We start from the raw sequence: 21,132 nt of genomic DNA, 5'->3' as shown, positions 1-21,132 counted from the left end.
CCCAAGTTTTTTCCTAGTAAAATGTGCACTCTCTTTTGGAAACAGAGTGTATGAATGTTCACACGGAGAGTAATTGAACTTTTGAGCATTTTTTTATATAAACATCCTTTTTTTTCTAACCCTTGTTTATTAACTTCATGTGGAAGTGCCACATTTTCTTTCGCAGGTGAAACTTTTTTGTTGTGCGGGTTTTGGACTTATCTGTCTTTCTAGTTTGAACTCACCCGACATTTTTTTAACTGATTATAAAGCACGTGGTGAACGTCTACACTTAGTGTATGTTTACTTGTACAACCATGGGAGTATACTATGTGAACATTTATTATATAAACATTTATTCACAAAATACAGAGAAGTCAATAAAGAGTGAGTAGGGTATTTCGGTGCCCAGGCTCATCTGCACCCAGTTAGAAAAAAATTCTCAAGTAATGCAATCTGTAGCAAATTTTCACGTTGAACTTTCCTAGTTCAGATCATTGAACTCTCCCAGCCGGCGATGCTTCTCTCAGGACGGAACCTAGTGGACCCTGCAAACGGAAAGCCCAGCGCGGCAATGTTAGTAGTACTTCCCAAGGTGTTGCATCTGTACTCACTATGGCGATGTGTTTGTACTGCCCAAAAACATACGCAAGAGCAGAATGTAAACATTTTTTTAAACTTGTGCTCACAGGAATAGTGACAACACCTAAAGAGCATGTTATTTTCCTCGGGTCTATTGACGGACTTCCTCAAATTTCATAGACAAACTGACTCTGTTTTATTTTTTTGAACTTACATGCTAGTAATAATTAAACATTCCCACACAATTTTTTCACTATTTGTGGCATCAACCAAAATAGGTAGGAGAGCACTATCGAACTGATCAATGTTTTTGATTCGTACTGGTCAATGTTTTTAATTCAAACAAGTTTTCCTTTCTAGCACAAACATCTAACTGTTATGTACACTTTCTTTAAGAAGTAGCAATCAAATCATCATAGACAGAAAGTTCGAATTTGCAGTTGGTGCTATGTGTACGGATTCCATGTTTTGGTCGTCCTCATTGTCTATGTCATGTACTTCATTCTCATCCTGCTTGTGTTCTTCGTTCTAGTGATCGGCGGCGTCATAGAGAGCTAGTGATCAGCGTCTGTCCAAACCTCTCTCGTGCTGGAGTACAGGGAGAAACAAAATAGTGAGAGAAAAGAGAAGTAGAGAGAAACGAATTAGAGGTGAGCTACAAAATAGGGTGAGGGTGGTTCTTTTTCAACTGGTCATGGTTTGTTTTTCGAACTTATCTAGTTTTAAGATATGAACTTCCTGGTGCAATTATTCTTCGTCGATACAAGTTTACTAACCAAAATGACTGCAATACAGGGAGGAATGAAATTGTATACCAGGAGAAGTACACACTCACCGAGGTCCTTCAAATCAGTGGCACTGACGGGGTGTTGGAGGATTGTCGTGAGCCTGCAAATCCAGTGAGGGAACTGAAACCAGCGGCAGTAGAGTACTTTGTCAAACTAGGATTGCGTATACAAGTTTGTTGAAATGGGGCAGTGAAGTCTCACTAGCAGTACTTCTCATGTAGTAATACATGGACTTGCTGTTAAATACACATGGACCTACTGTCTTTGCCACTTCTCTTGCGCTTCCTAACCGTCTTTCGCTTCGCCTCTCCATCGACCATCAGACTCTAAAGGGAACATGTGATCATGCTTGTCAGATATATGTACTTCAGGTGTAGAGCCATCCATGTCTGAATACAACTGATGTCCGGAGCTACAAAAAATCAGAATGCGCAATGGACTTCACTGCCCCATCTAAGATTTTTGTTGCATTATCTCTTCTCCATCTTACTATTAGTTCTACACCAAAAGATAAGTCAGGCAACTCCAAACTTGCTTTCGCAACATTGGATTAGACACGTATGTTTTAGTGTTGATTAATTACCTGATGATTGAGCAGCTGACGGTTGGGGCTTTGCTTTCTTTTTCTTGCACGACAGTGGGTTTGGGCCCTGCAGAAGGACTACCCAAATGTTAATGTTGCCCACTAGATCATAACAAGCAAATATAGTCATGCTCGTGCATATGACGAATATCTGAAAAAATAGTAGATGAAGATAAAACCTTTGCTTTTGTTCGTCAAGCAATTTCAGCTAGTGGTCCGCAAGCAATTTCAGAACACCATGCATTTTTCAGCTAGTGAAACATGTGACGAAGAACTGAACTCAAAAAACAAGATTTTTGGAGATGGAAGAAGGCGTCGGACGTTGGGTGAACCTGCTACCCCAACTCCTGCGGACTGACGGCTCTGGTGAAGTGGAGCTGATGGAGGCGAGGTTCACAAGCAGCGGCTGGGCGCACCGGGATTTGGCCGCTATAGGGGATCCGCTACCCCTATTCCTGTGGACTGACGGCTCTAGTGAAGTGGAGCTGATGGAGGAGGGGTTCACGAGCAGCGGCTGGGCGCGCCAGGATTTGGCTCTGTAAATATGAAGTGCAAATCACATTAAAGGTGAACTAAAAATCTTCCTAGCAACCTTGTCCAATTGCATTACTCATAACATGATCTATAGAGAGACTTACATCCGAAATAAAATACATGCAGAGATGGGCGGCCACCAGCTTGTTTATATTAGAAATTTTAAGAAGCCTATGAACTTCAGCATGACAAGTAGATCAATACAGCATGCAACTTATGTAGTTGCTTAACTCTAAACACATGGTCAAAATTTCAGTCACTTAAGAACTATAACAGTAAAGCATTTAACACACTGATTTACTTGTTTCACTATTAAAAATGGGTTTCAAACACAACTTCTAAGAAGATAGTGCTTACTTTTGCTCTCCCACTTGGACTAAACAGGCAAAAACAGAACGCATCACTTGCGCTAAAAATCCGGAAATCCAGTGAACACAAAAAACATAGAATTATTCCGATACCTCAGGCGAATGGCTCTGCATATGTCGCTTCAGATGCGTTGGTTGGATTGATCTCCTTCTCCCATCTGGACAGATAATTGTAGAACTTGCACGTCGACGTCGCAAAACTCACACTTTGGACGGATCTCCTTCTTCCATCTGGACTGAGAGTTGCAGAACTTCCATCAGGCAACTCACGTAACAAGCATGAATACAACGATATCAACGAGAAATCGTGAGGGGGAGGGGTGGTCGCAGCATTGGCGGGCGTGGGGAGGGTGGAGACGTGGTCAACGTTCAATTCAATTGGTAGTGTTTCGTCAGTGCTGCAAAAACATACACATTTGCATTTTCTGAAGCTAACAAAGGGCAGATGAACTGAATTTGATTTTGCTAGCGAACTGATGCAATTTTATAGAACGAACCTTCACAGTTCCGCTAGTGCTCAGTTCAATTGGCAGTGTTCCGTCAGTCTTGTGGAAACATGACCATTTGCATTTTTTGAAGCTACTACAGAATATTGCTTTAATGTCTGACATGCACTGAGCTGAACCGCTTTTTAAGTTGAGAGAGACAAAGTCGCACTGGTTTGTTGGGGCGGCATTGAACGGGCGCTGGTGGTGGTGGTGAACGGCCAGGGGTGGTGAAGGTGAACAGCCTGCGTGCTGAGGCAGCGGAGGGCGACGCCGGATCATGGGGCAGGCCCAATTCCAAAAAGAGGTCTGTAAAATTAATTGACTAATATCATTTTTTTGCTACTTTAGTTGCAGCCCCATTTCCAATAAGAGGTCTGTAAAATTAATTGACCAATATCATGTTAACAAAAACAACCTGTCCAGCGGGCACCCATGATAACTACAAGTAGCAAGTGGCATAATGAAAATAAGCCTAGTATCAGCTCTAGCAAATAGCAAGTGAGCATTTAGATTTCTGTATGCCATTTTAGTGTGTATCATCATTCCATTGTTCAAGATCCCAGAAAGCCGAGGCGGACATGGCCTCGTCAATCCAAACATTGCATGTATATCTTTTATGTTATGAAAAGCAAGTGGTATCATCCGTCACACACACAACAATAATTTATGTAGTATATCATCCATCGTACTGCCATTAGCAGTGCACACAAACCGCCATTAGTACTGACATTAGTACAACAATAATTTCTTTGGTCAGACATCCATTACCCCAACCCAAAATGTACTGCCATTAGCACTGCACACAAACGGCCATTTGTATTTCAATTGTTGTAATATATGTAGTTGAACTTATAGATTTCCATTTGTAATTTTTGCTCTTATAGATATCATGTGTGTTTGTTTACGTACTGAAAACGGAATACATACTGAACTTAACAATACGGAAACAACAATACTTCCTACTTGTTCTCTCGTTGTTGCCATATAGTTAGAGCTTACAGCCACATGAGCAAAATCTTTTGTTATATTTTTTAATAATCTGACATATAGTATAAAACCAAACTGGGTTTTAACACATACATTTGAACTTTTCTGTACGTTTTTTTGAACTGATGACATATATACATGGTGAACTACAGAGCATCAATTTTGGCAGTAAACACAATTCATATTTTCAAAATCAGGAGATGGACCGAACTGATTGTTCTAGGTACGGTGAGCTGATTTTGCAAATAAAAATCTAGTTTCTAGGTACGGTGGACTACAGGAGCAAAGGAAAACGGGACACGTTGATTGAAAGTGTCTGCTTTCTTCAATTGAGCAGGTGCCCGAGCAGTGTGGTGCTAGGGGGCGGCGCGCGGCGGCGGACTGCTGCTCGTGACTAACTCGTCCATCTCGACAACATGGGGTCGAACTGAGAACGGCTATGAGAGTAGGGAGCATCGAGCGCGGCGGGTGGTGGCGCATACCTAGGTGAAGTAGGAAGGAGACGCGCATGCGAACAAAGGCTGGCTACTCTCGGCCCGGCGGTTGGAGTTCGTCTTCAGCCATGGCGAGCACCAAGGTGCGCCTTCCTTAGTCGTGGAGCAACTTGCGCCTCCACACTTCCCCACAGCGCCGGGCCCCTGCAACCATGGGCGAGGTCGGGCACATGCGGCTTCCTGAGGCCCGAAGATGGTGGAGGCGGGGGCGGCGGGAGGATTCGGGGAAGAAGGTGGGGGTGGGGCGGAGGCCGGAGATGGTGGATAAGGTGGGGGTTGGGCGGTGGCCTGAGACGGGGGAGAAGGTGGGGGTTGGGCGGCAGCCGGAGACGGGTTAGAAGGTGGCATTGGGCGTCAGCTGAGACGGTGGAGAAGGTGGGAGTTGGGCACCGACGGGAGCAAGAGGGACGATGCTTTGGTGCCTTAAGGCACCTACCTTTGTGTCTATGACATGTGGGCCCAACAGGTGACTGGCCCACATGTCAATGACCCAAAGGCAGGTGCCTTTAAGGCACCGAAGCTGCGTCCGAGCCGGAGAGATGAGGTGGAGGTGGGGCGTCTGAACCTGGAGAGGGTCATGGTTTTTTCTTTTCACAGACAGGATTGGTAGGCCTTCGTTTTCGGATAGTGGAAACTACACATCGGGCCCTTATAGGGCTGAGGGGTAACGAAATAATATTCTGTTACTAGTCCATGGGGCTGGACTAGGGTAATGCTGCATATCCTAGAGTGGTGGAAAGGGAGCTCATGTCACTACCAAATCTATTAGGGTACTAGAAATTCATGAAACATAAGTAAAACCAAACTAATTGATTACAAGCACTCCTATGAACATAACTTAAATTAGAAATTGAGGTGAACTTAAACAGTGAAAACAAGAGTGTGCTGCTGCTAGCTTTCCAATCCTAGAACAACTTCTAGGAACGCGTGGGAAACAGGCAACATACCTGAACTTGGTGTGGATTGGTAGTTGAACTTGCTACCCATTCACACTAGTACCAGCTGCACAAGACCGAAGTATTTAAGGAAATACCTGATGGCATCAGGAAAACAAGTGACTAAAACATTTAGCAATAGAAGCGATGGTACAGAAAAATTGAACTGATGTTTTTCTGCCATTCCGACAAACCTCCAGCATATTTTTTTGAACTGATTTTTTTCTATCATTGTACTGTTGCTTTTTAGGCTTTTTCGAATGAGGTGAAAGCCTCTGCTCTATTTGAACTTTTACTGAACATTCAAAAATGTTTGAACTGATGTGAATCCTTTCACCGAAGTACTACTACAATATTTCGTGAACCTACCTATGTATACGAACAAGTTCTTTCTCTGCTAGGCATTTGCGCAATTTTGTGCTAAGCAAAGAGAGAAAGAAAACAACCTGAAAATGTTTCCTGCCGCCGCACGTCGACGGGGGTTTGGATATGGATGAACTAACTGGCCCATTTTTCTTGTACTGAAGCTTGTTTCCATAAATTTAAGACAATGCAAATATTATCTATAATATGGACATTTAGTATAGTCTGAACTAAACTCTTTGGCACGTTTGCACTGAGGTAATAGCGGTGAACCTGTGACAAAGGATAGAACTCAAAAAGAATTTTTTTTGGAGGTGGAATAAGAAGTTGATCGAGCGGATTGGGAGGATGCTCAGCAACATACATTGGAGATGCAAGACCATAGTACCTCAATTACAGATGTCACTAAACTCTGGGACATTTGTACTACAAGAATTGAATCTGCAGCAATCTTGAACTTTCAGATTCCATACGCAGATAGCTACAAATTGCTAAAATCAATCACCAGTAGAAAAACACCAAAAGGTTCTCCAAATGGTTGCTTGAGGAACAGCCAAAGCTATTTGGGGTGGCGGACGGCAGCAACATGTGGGCTGGGTTGTCGCGCACCGAGAAGGACGAGGAAAACGGCAACCCAACCACTATAGTGGAAATAGGAGCTGATGGGTGTGGACTGCTGCTGGGCATGAACTCGACCGTCCGAATGCCATGGGGCTGGACTGGGGACGATGCTGGACATACTGGAGTAGTGGCCAAGGAGCTTGGAGCAGCAGTGTACATCAGCAACGGACTGCTCGCGCACAAGATGTACTGCTCTCCTGGGATGGAGGGGTGAAGTGTGTGCCTCCCGAGCTGCGACGTCGAACTACTTCGGGTTGTGTCGTTGAACAACCCGGTGTGGCGGCGGTGAACGGTATGGTGCTCATTCTCAAGCATAACCACAAGTACTTGTTTGTGCTATATGAAGAAAATGGAAACACGAAGGAAATCAGACTCACCATCGGGAAGTAGATGAACTAAAAAGCATACAAATGATGAACTTATGCATCTTGTTTTAACTGGAACCTACAAAAATAGGAACAAATATGAGAGATGAGTTTTTGTAAGGAGAACTTACCAGGGTTTGGTGTTCGAACTTTTAAATGTTTGTGCAACTGAAAACAGAGAACAGGAGCATGACTCGACCAGATCGGCGACTTTCTCGTGGGGTGGTCTCTCGTATACCACGATGGCAACATATACACACACAAACTAACCAAATACACAAAACTGCCAGCTAGAAAAATAAACTGATAAGAATACATGTCTTCTCGACTATGAACTGATAAGAATACACACCACAGACGGCTAGACACGGACTTCTTGAACTCCCCTAAGATAAGGTTCAGGTTTTTATGGTTTTTTTATGTTCACGTTCTTTTTCCGAAGTTCCTGACTTCTCGACTATGAACTTACTACATAGAAGGATGCTCACATACATGTATTGCTTGACAGGAGCTGACAGACAATGTTGCAGCAACATGGTATTTTTATTCAACACAATGATACAACCATATCTTGAAATACATCCATCGCGATGGAAACAAATGCACAGTAAAATGGCATCATTACACATACTTGAGAACTAATAGATTATTCTTCAGTTACTCTGATCAACTTTAGTTTTCTTCAGAAATTGGATGAAAAATAGCATCGACTATGCCATCAATTTTTTTGCATCTCTAGCACACTTGTTGGGACTATTGTTCATCACATGATGAACCTCTTTTATTTCTGTTTTTCTTGAGTGTCATAGAATAAAATATTAAACTATTTTGTATAAGTATAGTTGAACTTTTGTGTTTTGCTGGTTACTGAAGTAGTATCAGAACAGCCGCTGCATACATATATGAATTGACAATTTTTTGTCAATGAATTGTTGTAATATATTGTATTAGAACTACGACAGCAGTATCTATCTAGTACCAAGCATGCTCATCAAGAGTGGAATTCAGGAGACAGAAGGAACAAGAGCAAAAGTACAAGGGGTGTGTTCTTCACTGTTTGGGTTATAGGGTGCCAATGATGAACTGAATCATTTTAGCTCCGTCTTCTTCCCTCAGGTCTGAATCTAAGAGCAGCACCAGTTCAATTCAAAATAAATTGACAGTTCATGAATTTTGTGCTAAGCAAGCATACCCATCAGCACATGGAATGCCTTGGTAAAATGCACTCACTCAGTCCACAAAATCAAAAAAGAAAACTACAGAGGCGGAAGGAAACGAGAGGAAAGCTTTTGAGTTCTGACCATTGCTTTTGTTGACCGACCCATCGTTGAACGGCCTTGGTTGGCAGTGGTGAACGGACTGGGGTAGCGGCCGTGAACGGCCTGGGGCAGCGTCGCATTGCGAGGCGGGCTGGGGAAGCACAACGCGGTGGAAGGCCGGCTGGAGCAGCGTGGCACGGTGGGACACTGGCTGGAGTAGTGCGGCGGCGACGTAGGGCCTGACAGCGCAGCCAAGGAAGGTTGGCGGCGCGGCGGAGGTGGCCTGGTAGTGCGGCGGCTGGGGCCTGGCGGCACGGCGGAGGTGGCCTGGCGGCGCGGCGGCCGGGCCCTAGGGTCGCAGCAGAGGTGGCATCGCGGCGCGGCGGCGAGGCCCTGGGGGCGCGGCGACCGGGGCCTGGGGTTGCATCACGGCGCGGCGGCGGGGGCTGGAGGATCGGTTCGGGACAACTGGGGTCGAGCCGGGGTCTTTTTTTCATTCGGGCGGCTTCTGGGCTGCGGCAGCACTTCGGGAAAATGGATCAATATATATATATATATATATATTCATTAACGACGCATCGTAACAGTATACTTTGATACGGCTAATACACCAGGGGCTTACGTACCCCATAATATGGTGTGAAAAGTCTGAACACTTTCACAAGTGCGGCACACCGAACTTATAGCATTATATGCATCAGCTCTGAATCATGTCTTTGGTCAAATGTTGGGTTTGCGCGACTCCTATGTTTTGGTACCTTACGTTCCGCTCTATCGGCTAAGATAGCGCTAGGAGAGCTACTGTGATTGTGCCCCGGTTCTGCCGGGCTTAGCACCTCAGTAGAGAAAGTTAAAACTGACTATCATGATAAGGCGAGAGACTGGTCGCTGTTCGGCGAGATTTTCGTGTCCCTAAAGACTTATGCCTCTTAGGGCGAGGGACCGGCCCTGTCCGGCTTAAAGGCGTGTATCGCGCTCCGAATTCGGCCTTCCGAATACCAGGGGCTTCGCCAAAATTTAAAATTATAGAATTCTATAGCTAAGTGAGAGTGATAAAGCATTATTAGTCCGGTTGCCTTGTTCATTGTGCTGAGCACCTCCTTCGAAGGACCCAAACATGGGCACAAGAGTGCTCAGGTTTATCCCGAACACCCCAGCACTCGTGGCATGGGGGCAGAAGCCGAGGACTAGCCATCTCTCAGATTGGATAAACAGCCAAACAGAAGGTAATATTTTAAATTCACACAAGCGTTGCATAGCGCATATGAAACAAGTTTTCATCATACAGGATCACATGAGCAAGTTTACTCAAATATTACATCCTTGGAACATTCGTCCGCTACAAGACGGGCACCCTTCAGGACACCCTCATAATAAATTTCGGGGGTGCGATGCTCCTTGCCCTGCGGCGGCCCTTCCTTGATCAGCTTCACAGCGTCCAGCTTGGCCCACTGCACCTTCACACGGGCGAAAGCCCGGCGTGCACCTTCGATGCTGACAGACCGCTTGACGACCTCCAGCCGTGCGCATGCATTCACAAGCCGCCTCACCAGGCCGAAGTAGCTGTTCGGAAGGGCGTCGCCAGGCCATAGCCAGACTATAAGGCCCTTCATGGCCTGTTCGGCCGCCTTGTGCAGCTTGACCAGCTGCTTTAGCTGGTCGCTCAGAGGCATTGGGTGTTTGGTCCCAGTATACTGAGACTAGAACAGCTTCTCCGTTGAGCTTCCCTCCTCGGCCTGATAAAACTGTGCAGCATCCGACACGCTGCGGGGCAAATCTGCGAATGCTCCTAGAGAGCTCCGAATTCGGGTAAGTAATCGGTAATTTACTCTTACATGTTTGCTCTACATATAGAATGCCTTACCCGCCGCTATCTTCTTCATTGCATCGATCTCCTGGAGGGCCTTTTGGGCTTCAGCCTTAGCACTCTGCGCTCTCGAGGGCCGCAGCAAGCTCAGACTCCCGCGTCTTCGAGTCAAGCTCCAACGCCTCGTGCTTCGTCACGAGATCCTGGAGCTCTTGCTGAGGGTGGACTACTCCCTCCTCGTCATGGAGAGCATCGAGATGATGAAGATGGCCACCGGAGAGGGATTCCCCCCTCCGGCAGGGTGCCATAATGGGTCTAGATTGGTTTTCGGTGGCTACAGAGGCTTCTGGCGGCGGAACTCCCGATCTATTCTGCTCCCCGATGTTGTTAGGGTATATGAACATATATAGGCGAAATAAGTCGGTCAGGGGAGCCACGAGGGGCCCACGAGGGTGGGGGCGTGCCTAGGGGGGCAGGCGCACCTCCCTGCCTCGTGGCCACCTCGAAGTTTCCCTGACGTATACTCCAAGTCTCCTGGATTGCTTCCGTTCCAAAAATGACTCGCCCAAAGGTTTCATTCTGTTTGGACTCCGTTTGATATTCCTTTTATTCGAAACACTGAAATAGGCAAGAAAACAACAATTTGGGCTGGGATCCGGTTAATAGGTTAGTCCCAAAAATAATATAAATATGTATAATAAAGCCCATAAACATCCAAAACAGATAATATAATAGCATGGAACAATCAAAAATATAGATACATTGGAGACGTATCAGCATCCCCAAGCTTAATTCCTGCTCGTCCTCGAGTAGGTAAATGATAAAAATAGAATTTTTGATGTGGAATGCTTTCTAGAATATTCTTCAATGTATTTTTCTCTATTGTGGCATGAATGTTCAGATCCGAAAGATTTAAGATAAAAGTTCAATATTGACATATAAATGATAATACTTCAAGTATACTAACTAAGCAATCATGTCTTCTCAAAATAACATGGCCAAAAAAAGTTATCCCTACAAAATCATATAGTCTTGCTATGCTCTATCTTCATCACACAAAATATTTAAATCATGCAGAACCCCGATGACAAGTCAAGCAATTGTTTCATACTTTTGATGTTCTCAAACCTTTTCAACCTTCACGCAATACATGAGCGTGAGCCATGGACATAGCACTATAGTGGACTAGAATGATGGTTGTGGAGAAAACAAAAAGGAGAAGATGGTCTCAAGTCAACTAGGCGTATCAACGGGCTATGGAGGTGCATATCAATAGATATCAATGTGAGTGAGTAGGGATTGCCATGCAACGGATGCACTCGAGCTATAAGTGTATGAAAGCTCAAAAAGAAACTAAGTGGGTGTGCATCCAACTCGCTTGCTCACGAAGACCTAGGGCATTTTGAGGAAGCCCATCATTGGAATATACAAGCCAAGTTCTATAATGAAATATTCCCACTAGTATATGAAAGTGACAACATAGGAGACTCTCTATCATAAAGATCATGGTGCTACTTTGAAGCACAAGTGTGGTAAAAGGATAGTAGCATTGCCCCTTCTCTCTTTTTCTCTCATTTTTTGTCTTTTTTTGTTTTTTTGTTTTTTGGGCCTTCTCTTTTTATGGCCTCTTTTTTCTCTTTTTATTTTTTCATCCAGAGTCTAATCCCGACTTGTGGGGGAATCATAGTCTCCATCATCCTTTCCTCACTGGGACAATGCTCTAATAATGATGATCATCACACTTCTTTTTACAATTCAAGAATTACAACTCAATACTTAGAACAAAATGTGACTCTATGTGAATGCCTCCGGCGGTGTACCGGGATGTGCAATGACTCATGAGTGACATGTATGAAAGAATTATGAATGGTGGCTTTGCCACAAATATGATGTCAACTACATGATCATGCAAAGCAATATGACAATGATGGAGCGTGTCATAATAAACGGAATGGTGGAAAGTTGCATGTCAATATATCTCAGAATGGCTATGGAAATGCCATAATAGGTAGGTATGGTGGCTGTTTTGAGGAAGGTAAATGGTGGGTTTATGGTACCGGCGAAAGTTGCGTGGTACTAGAGAGGCTAGCAATGGTGGAAGGGTGAGAGTGCGTATAATCCATGGACTCAACATTAGTCATAAAGAACTCACATACTTATTGAAAAAATCTATTAGTTATTGAAACAAAGTACTACATGCATGCTCCTAGGGGGATAGACTGGTAGGAAAATACCATCGCTCGTCCCCGACCGCCACTCATAAGGAAGACAATCAATAAATAAATCATGCTCCCACTTCATCACATAACGGTCCACCATACGTGCATGCTACGGGAATCACAAACTTTAACGCAAGTATTTCTCAAATTCACAACTACTCAACTAGCATGACTCTAATATCACCATCTTCATATCTCAAAACAATCATCAAGTATCAAATTTCTCATAGTATTCAATGCACTCTATATGAAAGTTTTTATTATATCCCTCTTGGATGCCTATCATATTAGGACTAGATTCATAACCAAAGCAAACTACCATGCTGTTTAGAGACTATCAAAATGATGAGAGTTCATCTATTTCTTCAAAATAAAACCACCGTTATGCTCTAAAAGGATATAAGTGAAGCACTAGAGCAAATGACAAACTACTCCGAAAGATATAAGCGAAGCACAATGAGTAGTTGAATAATTATGCAACTATGTGTAGACTCTCTAACATTTAAGAATTTCAGATCTTGGTATATTATTCAAACAGCAAGCAAAACAAAAAAATAAAATGACACTCCAAGCAAAACACATATCATGTGGTGAATAAAAATATAGCTCCAAGTAAAGTTACCGATGAATGAAGACGAAAGAGGGGATGCCATCCGGGGCATACCCAAGCTTAGGATCTTGGTTGTCCTTGAATATTACCTTGGGGTTCATTGGGCATCCCCAACCTTATACTCTTGCCAATCCTTATTCCATAGTCCATCGAATCTTTACCCAAAACTTGAAAACTTCACAACACAAAACTTAACAGAAAACTCGTAAGCTCCGTTTGTATAAGAAAATAAATCACCACTTAGGTACTGTTTTGAACTAATTATTTATTTATATTGGTGTAATATCTACTGTATTCCAAATTCTCTATGGTTCATACCCTCCGATACTACTCATAGATTCATCGAAATAAGCAAACAACACATAGAAAACAGAATCTCTCAAAAACAGAACAGTCTGTAGTAATCTGTATCAAACGTATACTTCTGGAACTCATAAAATTCTAAAATAAATTGGTGGACCTGAGGAATTTGTCTATTAACCATCTGCAAAAATAATTAACTAAATAGCACTCTCCATAAAAAATGGCAGCATATCTCGTGAGTGCTAAAGTTTCTGTTTTTTACAGCAAGATCGCAAAGACTTTCCCCAAGTCTTCCCAAAGGTTCTACTTGGCACAGACACTAATTAAAAGTATAAAACCACATATAAACAGAGGCTAGATGAATTATTTATTACTAAACAGGAGCAAAAAGAAAAGAACAAAAATAAAATTGGGTTGCCTCCCAACAAGCGCTCTCGTTTAACGCCCCTAGCTAGGCATGATGATTTCAATGATGCTCACATAAAAGATAAGAATTGAAACATAAAGAGAGCATCATGAAGAATATGACTAGCACATTTAAGTCTAACCCACTTCCTATGCATAGGTATTTTTTAAACAAACAACTTATCGGAACAATAATCAACTAGCATAGGAAAGCAAAACAAGCATAACTTCAGAACTTTAAGCACATAGAGAGGAGACTTGATATTATTGCAATTCCTACAAGCATATGTTCCTCCCTCATAATAATTTTCAGTAGCTTCATGAATGAATTCAACAATATAACTATCACATAAAGCATTATTTTCATGATCTACAAGCATAGAAATTTTATTACTCTCCACATAAGCAAAATTCTTCTCATTTGGAATAGTGGGAGTATCATAAGAAACACGAATACTATAAATTGTTTCCATATTGAAAGAGTAATGTTCAGAAAAGGGGTAATCATAATCATCACAAGTTTTAATGTAATCATCACTACTTTTTATAGCATACGTGTCATCACAATAATCATCATAAGTAGTGAAAGTGCGTTATATCGACTAGAGGGGGGGTGAATAGGCGATTTTTATGAAAGTCTTCAAAACGTGAGAGTTATGAAGACAAACAGTGAAGATTATGCCTATTACTATGCAGCAGAAGTTAGATTACACTAGTCCAGCCATGGTCATGTATTCAATAGAGTGAAAGCGCAGTGACAAACAGCTTCAGTGTAATAAGGATCAGGTAGGAAGAAGTTATGAAGCCAAACAGATCATACATTCATGTTGTGAAGACAAAAGATAAAGCAAATATACAATGGCTTCACAATGAATAACTGTAAGCGAAAGGAAGTGAAGATGAAACTAGTGACACGTTGAAGACAATGATTTGTTGGACCAGTTCCAGTTGCTGTGACAACTGTACGTCTGGTTGGAGCGGCTAGGTATTTAAACCAAAAGATACACAGTCCCGGACACCCAGTCAAGGACACTTAGTCCAAGACACCCAGTCCTCACCGTTTTCTCCTTGAGCTAAGGTCACACAGACCTCGCCCAATCACTCAGGTAAGTCTTCAAGGTAGACTCCCAAACCTTCACAGACTTCGTTCACTGGCAATCCACAATTTCTCTTGGATGCTCTGAACGCGACGCCTAACCGTCTGGAGGATGCACAGTCCTCAAGTGTAATAAGTCTTCAAATCACACAGACACGAAGACTTAAGTGATGCCCAATTTACTCTGGCTCTGGGTGGTTAGGGCTTTTCTCCTCACTAGGAATTTTTCTTTCAAAGGCTTCGAGGTGGGTTGCTCTCAAACGACAAAAGCCGTGCACTGAAATCTGAGCAGACAACCATTTAAGGTTGTGGGGGGTGGACTATTTATAGCCACTTGGCAACCCGACCTGATCTGTCCGAAATGACCCTGGGTCACTAAGGAACTGACACGTGTACCAACGGTCGGATTTTGAACTCACACGGCAACTTTACTTGGGCTACAAGTAAAGCTGACTTGTCTGACTCTGGACAAGATTTTCTCTCATAGGCTTCGCTTGAAGACATAGGATTTGAATTAGGCATCACTTCAGTCATTCTGACTGGTTCTCTTCGACCCCACTTAACAGTACGGTGGTTCCTATGACGCAACATGAATGAAATAAAACTACGAAGGATCTAGGTCTTCGAGTTTCAAAAGCTTCATAGGGAGTCTTCTCATGTCATTGTCTTCAATATGAATATCTTCATAAACCACCATTGTCTTCAATGTCTTCGTACATTTTTAGGGGTCATCTCTGGTAGTAAAACCGAATCAATGAGGGACTTCTACCTGTGTTTTCCTGCAATTCTCACAAACACATTAGTCCCTCAACTAGGTTTGTCGTCAATACTCCAAAACCAACTAGGGGTGGCACTAGATGCACTTACAATCTCCCCCTTTTTGGTGATTGATGACAAACTAGTTGAAGTTTTCAACGGGGAACATAATTTGTGAAATAGTAAAGGAATTTGTCTTCATAAGTTGCAAGGGCTCCCCCTGAAGATGTGCATATAAGTAATTTGCCTTTTGAATGCAAATGCACATGGCAGGTTGTACTTGTGGAGATCCACTTCAACTTATGATGACAATCCACTATGCATGTGAAAGTATATGAAGATAATGTCATGCATAACGGAAAATGGACGTCTGCAGTAAGAGATGAGTGAGGAATTTATCGTCGCACATGCGGAATTTATCTTCGCATAACGGAGTGACATGCAGGTAGCAGACGGCCATCAAGACTAAGTGTTACAACTCAAAGAAGCAAATGTAGCAAGAACGGGAGTTGTAAGCACGAAGCAAAATGTAGCAAAATATAGTGGCACCCGCCCAAAGTGACCCGCTTGAAGACTATAACCATCATATGCTTCTCCCCCTTTTGTCAGTGATGACCAAAAAGGTTTGAAGACATAGAGGTTTCTACGCGTTCCCAGGCGCAGCAGGGTCGGTGGAGTTGTTTGCCGGTGGTGCAGACGAGCTTGGTGCAGATTCGACGCGCGTTGAAGCAGGTGGAGATGATGTCGCGTCGTCTTCTTCTTCAATAATCCGGGCAGACACGGTGGCAGCAGAAGAAGAGAACTCTGACTCTTTAAGTGATGGTGTGCTGCGCATCACTGCTCTTCTTGGAGGCGTGGAGTCAAATTTGAAGTGCTCTGTGAAGCCATCCTCATGCAGTTCAGCTTCAGGGCACATCATGGTGAGGCCCTTCCAAGTGCGGCGACAGGTCTCGTGTGTGACAAATGCATTCTTGGTTGCCATATTTCTGATGCGATTGATGTCTTGCATGATGCTTCTCATCTGCCTCTTGAGCCAGTCGTGATGCCTATCTTGCTTTTGGTGAAGAGCCACAAGAAGCTCTCTGTCATTGAGTGCACGAGCGCGCTTCTTGGGTCTCTTTGCAGCTGTGCTGTTGGTGGCTTCAGTTGATGCAGGGGCACGTGTGGTGCCAGCCATTGGATACACTCGGGAGAGAGCTTCAACACCTTCAATATTTTGAGTGAAGCTCTGGTGTTCTGCATTCTGAAGACTTAGTGGTTGCTTGGCCGGCTCTGGATATATTGCTTCAGCAGATGTGTCCACATCTGGCAAAAATATCCTATGATTGCGGGCTGAGGGTTGATAGGAGATTGCAGAGTGAAGTTTGATCAGCCTCATAACCCAAGGAGCATAAAGCTTTAATCCAAACAGTTCTGAAGCAGATGCTGCAAATTGACGGATGAAGAGATCCTGTGTATTGAAGCATTTGCCGTGAAGAATGCAGAAGATGAGAGTCTTCATTGCACCATCAATCGTTGCATATCGAGAGTGTCCCTTGACTGGCCAGAGAGTCCGCCTTATGATGTGATATATTGTTCTGGGCAGGTACTCTAAGTCTTCAACGAAGAACCTAGTTGGATAGGGTGCATTTGGAGGAAATGGCTTCATCATTGAGAGCATCTGACTCATATCTGGCTCAGGACGCTGAAATATGCTCTCAATTGCTTCAGCATGGAGTTGGCACCCTTCTTCAAAGAATTCGCCAGGAGTGGGAAGGCCGGTAAGCTCGATTAGGTCGAAAGCATTGGCTTCATGATGGATATTGCCTGTCATCCACTCCAGGATCCATGTCTTCGGATCTCTGTTATAGCCTTTGATATGCAAAGTGGCATAGAACTGGAGCAGAAGCTCTTCGTTCCAGTGCTCTTCGTCAGTGATAAATGGCAGCAAATCCACTTGCTTGAAGCAATCCAGTGCTTCTTCCAGACCAGGTAGACCTGCAACAGCTTCAACCTCAAGGCGCTTGTGAGGAAAGATGCGGCCTTGGTTGTAGAGGATGCATGAATAATAGCTGCGCTGTTGATGGCTCCAGAACCTATCTGATACAATCTGTTCCCTTGAATAAGGGTTCTTGGAGCGGTCGAAAAACGTGTTATCTGCCCTGAAGCCGTTGATGTTGAAGGAACCAGGAGCTGATGCAGGACCTGGGAGCCTTGGTAGTCGTGGGATCGGCTTCTGGACCTGGGGCCTGTGCGCAATATGATAGTTGAATTGTGGTCCAGCAGCAGACTCAGGCACAGAATGTTCAGGAGCAGTAGCTTCGGTGTCTTCTGAAGCTGTTGTTGGGGAGGGCTCCATATTTGCTTCGGCGTTGTTTGTGGCAGCCTCAACATCTTCAGCTTCAGGCACGTTCTCCTTGAGAACTGCTTCTTGTTGGTGCGGGGGAGTTGGAGCTTGTGGTATTTCTGCTTGCTCTTCGGCTGATGCAGCCGGAATGTCTTCAGCAGCCTGAGCCCTTGGCCCTTTGCGAAGCCTATGGAGTGTAGGCGCTGGTGGAGTTGCAGTGGGTTGGGGCTCATCTTCCTCCTGTGGGCGATCTGCCCACGACGCATTTTGTGTGATTGGCGTCAATGGACGACCAATACTGATCTGTTCGCTTGTCTCAAGCTGAGGAAGGGCTGCATCACCTTGCACATTGTCTTGGGGACCAATGTCTTCAGCAGCATTGGGGTTGGCTGCTGGAATGTCTTCAGCGTGCGGAGCCTCTATGTAAGCAGGCTCATGCACTGTCAACTGACGATCTGCGTCAGGATAGCGGACGCAGAGGGGTTCAACTATCAGGGGCTCTGTGGGAGCAGCCCGAGATTTCTTGGTCTTGCGCTTCTTGATGATGGGTTCAGAAGGAGAGGCTTCAGAATGTTTTCTCTTCTTAGCTTCAGCCTCTGCAGTCCGTGTCTTCTTGTGCTGTGAGGCGGTTGATCGACTCTTTGGCTTCGAGCTAGTCGTTGCAGCGGGGAAGACAATCGGAGCAGTTTCTGACCTTGGCGCTTCAGGTTCGGGCACAGACGCCTTCTTTTTCTTCTTCGCGGCCATCCTGGGGTCAATGCCGGGACGCCCAAGTGCCTTGCGCTTTTCTGCCTCATTGTAGGCTTGCACGCAGCGATCAGCCAAAGTCTTCATGCGTTCTCGCGAGCCTTGAGCTTCGGCACGCGTCTTCAGGAAGTTCTCTTTCAGCTCGTGCAACATGATCTTGAAGTTTTTCACTTCTTGCACACTGAGCTTGGCCACGTGCTTCTTGAACTGAGCCTTTTCATGATCAATTTTCTGCTTTAGTTCTACAATTCGCTGGGCTATTGCAAGTTCTGAAGCGATTGCACCTTGAAAGGCAACGCTGAGGCCTATGGGTAGCTGCAGATCATTGAAGCTTATGTCTGGTGTGTCAAACCATTCATCGATGAAGTTGTGGATGATGGCGACATCAAACAGAGGCAGATTGTTGAAGATTTCAGCCTACTCCTTGCTCTTGATGAGCTGCTCAAGAGCATCATCTCCAAGATCTTCATCGCTTGAGAGATCAATGGCTTCGCAGCGCAGAATGTCAGCAGCTGTGAGCTCTTTGCCTATGTGTGGCTGAGGCTTCTTGGTTTCTTGGGGCTTGGACACTCGTGATAAGCCTTCTGACTGCACACTGGCTTCAGGAGGTGCAGTTGCTAAAGGCTTCACTCTTGCGATCTTGGGAGAAGCGGCTGGCTTTGAAGCTTTTGGAGCTTTTGGCTTCTTCTGCTTTAGCTTCAGAGCAGCAGGGGCGTCATCTGACTCAGTATCTGCTGGAGGGTCATTCACAGCAGTCCCTTGGACTAGGATGCGAGTGATGAGGCCTGCAAGATTGGCATACGGCCCGATGATATTGGGATCGGCGTTGCGTGTGCCATCTGCCCTTGGTGAGGAGGGACCAGGGTTGAAGTCAAGCCCAAATTTCTTCTTGTTTATCTTCGCTGACTGTTGTGCAAACTGAAAGTTGCGCTTGAAGAGATTATCATCGCGGCACCAGAGAAGTGATGACGGATGTGCCTCAGCTGGCTGTGGTCCTCTCACCATGCATGGATAGAAGCCTTGAGCAATGGCTTCGTCTCTGGACCTGGATACGAGATTTTTGTATAATACATCTCCCCACGGTCTCTTGATGGCGCACTTCTCCGCATATTCCTGAGTGACGAAGCGGTAGTGAAACCATTGCTCTGCCCAATATCTTCGAATCCATTGGATTCGTGTCTTGCGCTGACCATAGCTTTCTTCAGGATCAGTTTTGTACATTTCTGCCAATTCATCAGGCAGATCTTTGGACGTTTCACCACGTCGTTGTCTGCCTCCCTTCCTTGCTGCTGTTTCTGAAGCCATGAATAACTTGGAAGGCTTCAAGATGTTCAAAGGCTTCAAAGGCTTCCTTTTGCAAGAACTGGCTTCAGGCGAGTTGATGTGATGCTGCAAGTACTCTGCAAATGAATGCAGACTATGAGAACCAAAGGATTCTCCCACAGACATGTACCTGTGACAGCATTAAGGTGCGAGGGAAGGGGAAGAGGTCATATGCATTCTCAAAAGATTTTGAAGATAAATCGGTTTAGAAGACATTGACCTCATTATGCGAAGACATTCACTTATAGATAAGAAGTTGGTTCCAGATTTGTACGAACCCATAGATCAGTACAAGTGAGGAATGTAACATCCCAAATTTTCAATTTGGAATGTTATACACTAGATCATATGCATATCATATTTTCTTGCATTTTGGTTGATCCTAGAAATTTCACGCAACTCAAGGACCCTCGGAGAGAGTTGGAGATTTCGTTATTTTCATATTTGAGAGTTCTCTCGAATTTTGAAAATAGGATCATTTGATTTATTTATTTTGTCTTCAATAATTTTTCCGGTGTCAGAATATATGAGAGAGGGAATAATATGACTTTCCCAAATTTAAGAAAAATGAAGATATAATAAATAGATCAATTTTGCTTTCCGGTGTTTATTTGCATTTTATTTGGATAGGGAAAAATGCGCGTTTTCAAAAATTGCATTTTAGGTCCGGAGAAAAGTTTATTTTGTTTGTCTCATTTTTAGGAGTCGGGGAAAATTTACTTTAGATTTTTCGGAGTTCGTTTAGATCCCTTTTTTGTTTTTTTCCGCGCGAGGAAACTATTTTAAAAAAAATTGAGCAGCGCCTTGGGCCAAAGGCCCAGCCGGGCCAAAGGCCACCGCCCCAGGGAGCCGCGCGTGCACTTGCCAGGCGCAAGGCCGCCGCCGCCTCTTGCTAGGACCGAATCCTTTTAGGATTCTAGGGCGCTCCCTTGTCCCCTTTTCCTTATTTCGTTTTCTTTAGTCCTACTCCGTTTATTTTCTAGATCTTTCCTACTCCTATTCTAATTCCTTGTCCTCTACCCCAAGTAAACCCCTCCCCTCCCCAATATAAATACCCAAGCACCCCCCTCTAAACACATCAAATCAAAGCTCTCCTCCACACCGCGCCTTGCACCGCCGCCGCGCCGCCTCACCCGCGCCGCCACCCCACACCCCGCGCCGCCGCCGCACCTTGCCGCCACCACCCCACACCCC

At 44.5% G+C, this 21,132-nt stretch overlaps 1 long non-coding RNA gene across 27 annotated transcripts; it reads right to left on the bottom strand.

Moving 5' to 3' along the window:
- Positions 1 to 392: 392 nt before the first annotated feature.
- Positions 393 to 8,856, bottom strand: LOC125537004 (uncharacterized). Of its 27 annotated transcripts, none has more exons than XR_015616291.1 (9): positions 8,389 to 8,856; positions 7,100 to 7,166; positions 5,751 to 5,836; positions 3,332 to 3,628; positions 2,928 to 3,232; positions 1,933 to 2,468; positions 1,551 to 1,847; positions 1,393 to 1,469; positions 393 to 527 (listed from the first exon to the last, which is right to left on the bottom strand). It is a non-coding gene; the product is annotated as an uncharacterized LOC125537004 (long non-coding RNA). The 27 variants fall into 27 exon arrangements; XR_015616290.1 differs by having other exon boundaries at positions 1,397 to 1,469; XR_015616296.1 differs by having other exon boundaries at positions 1,393 to 1,449.
- Positions 8,857 to 21,132: the final 12,276 nt, after the last annotated feature.

The sequence above is a fragment of the Triticum urartu genome, chromosome 2A, assembly GCF_056163025.1.
Source record: "Triticum urartu cultivar PI428250 chromosome 2A, HENAU_Tu73, whole genome shotgun sequence".
Taxonomy (NCBI): domain Eukaryota; kingdom Viridiplantae; phylum Streptophyta; class Magnoliopsida; order Poales; family Poaceae; genus Triticum; species Triticum urartu.
The sequence above is the reverse complement of the archived record's forward strand: the minus strand, read 5'-3'. Positions and strand labels throughout refer to the sequence as shown.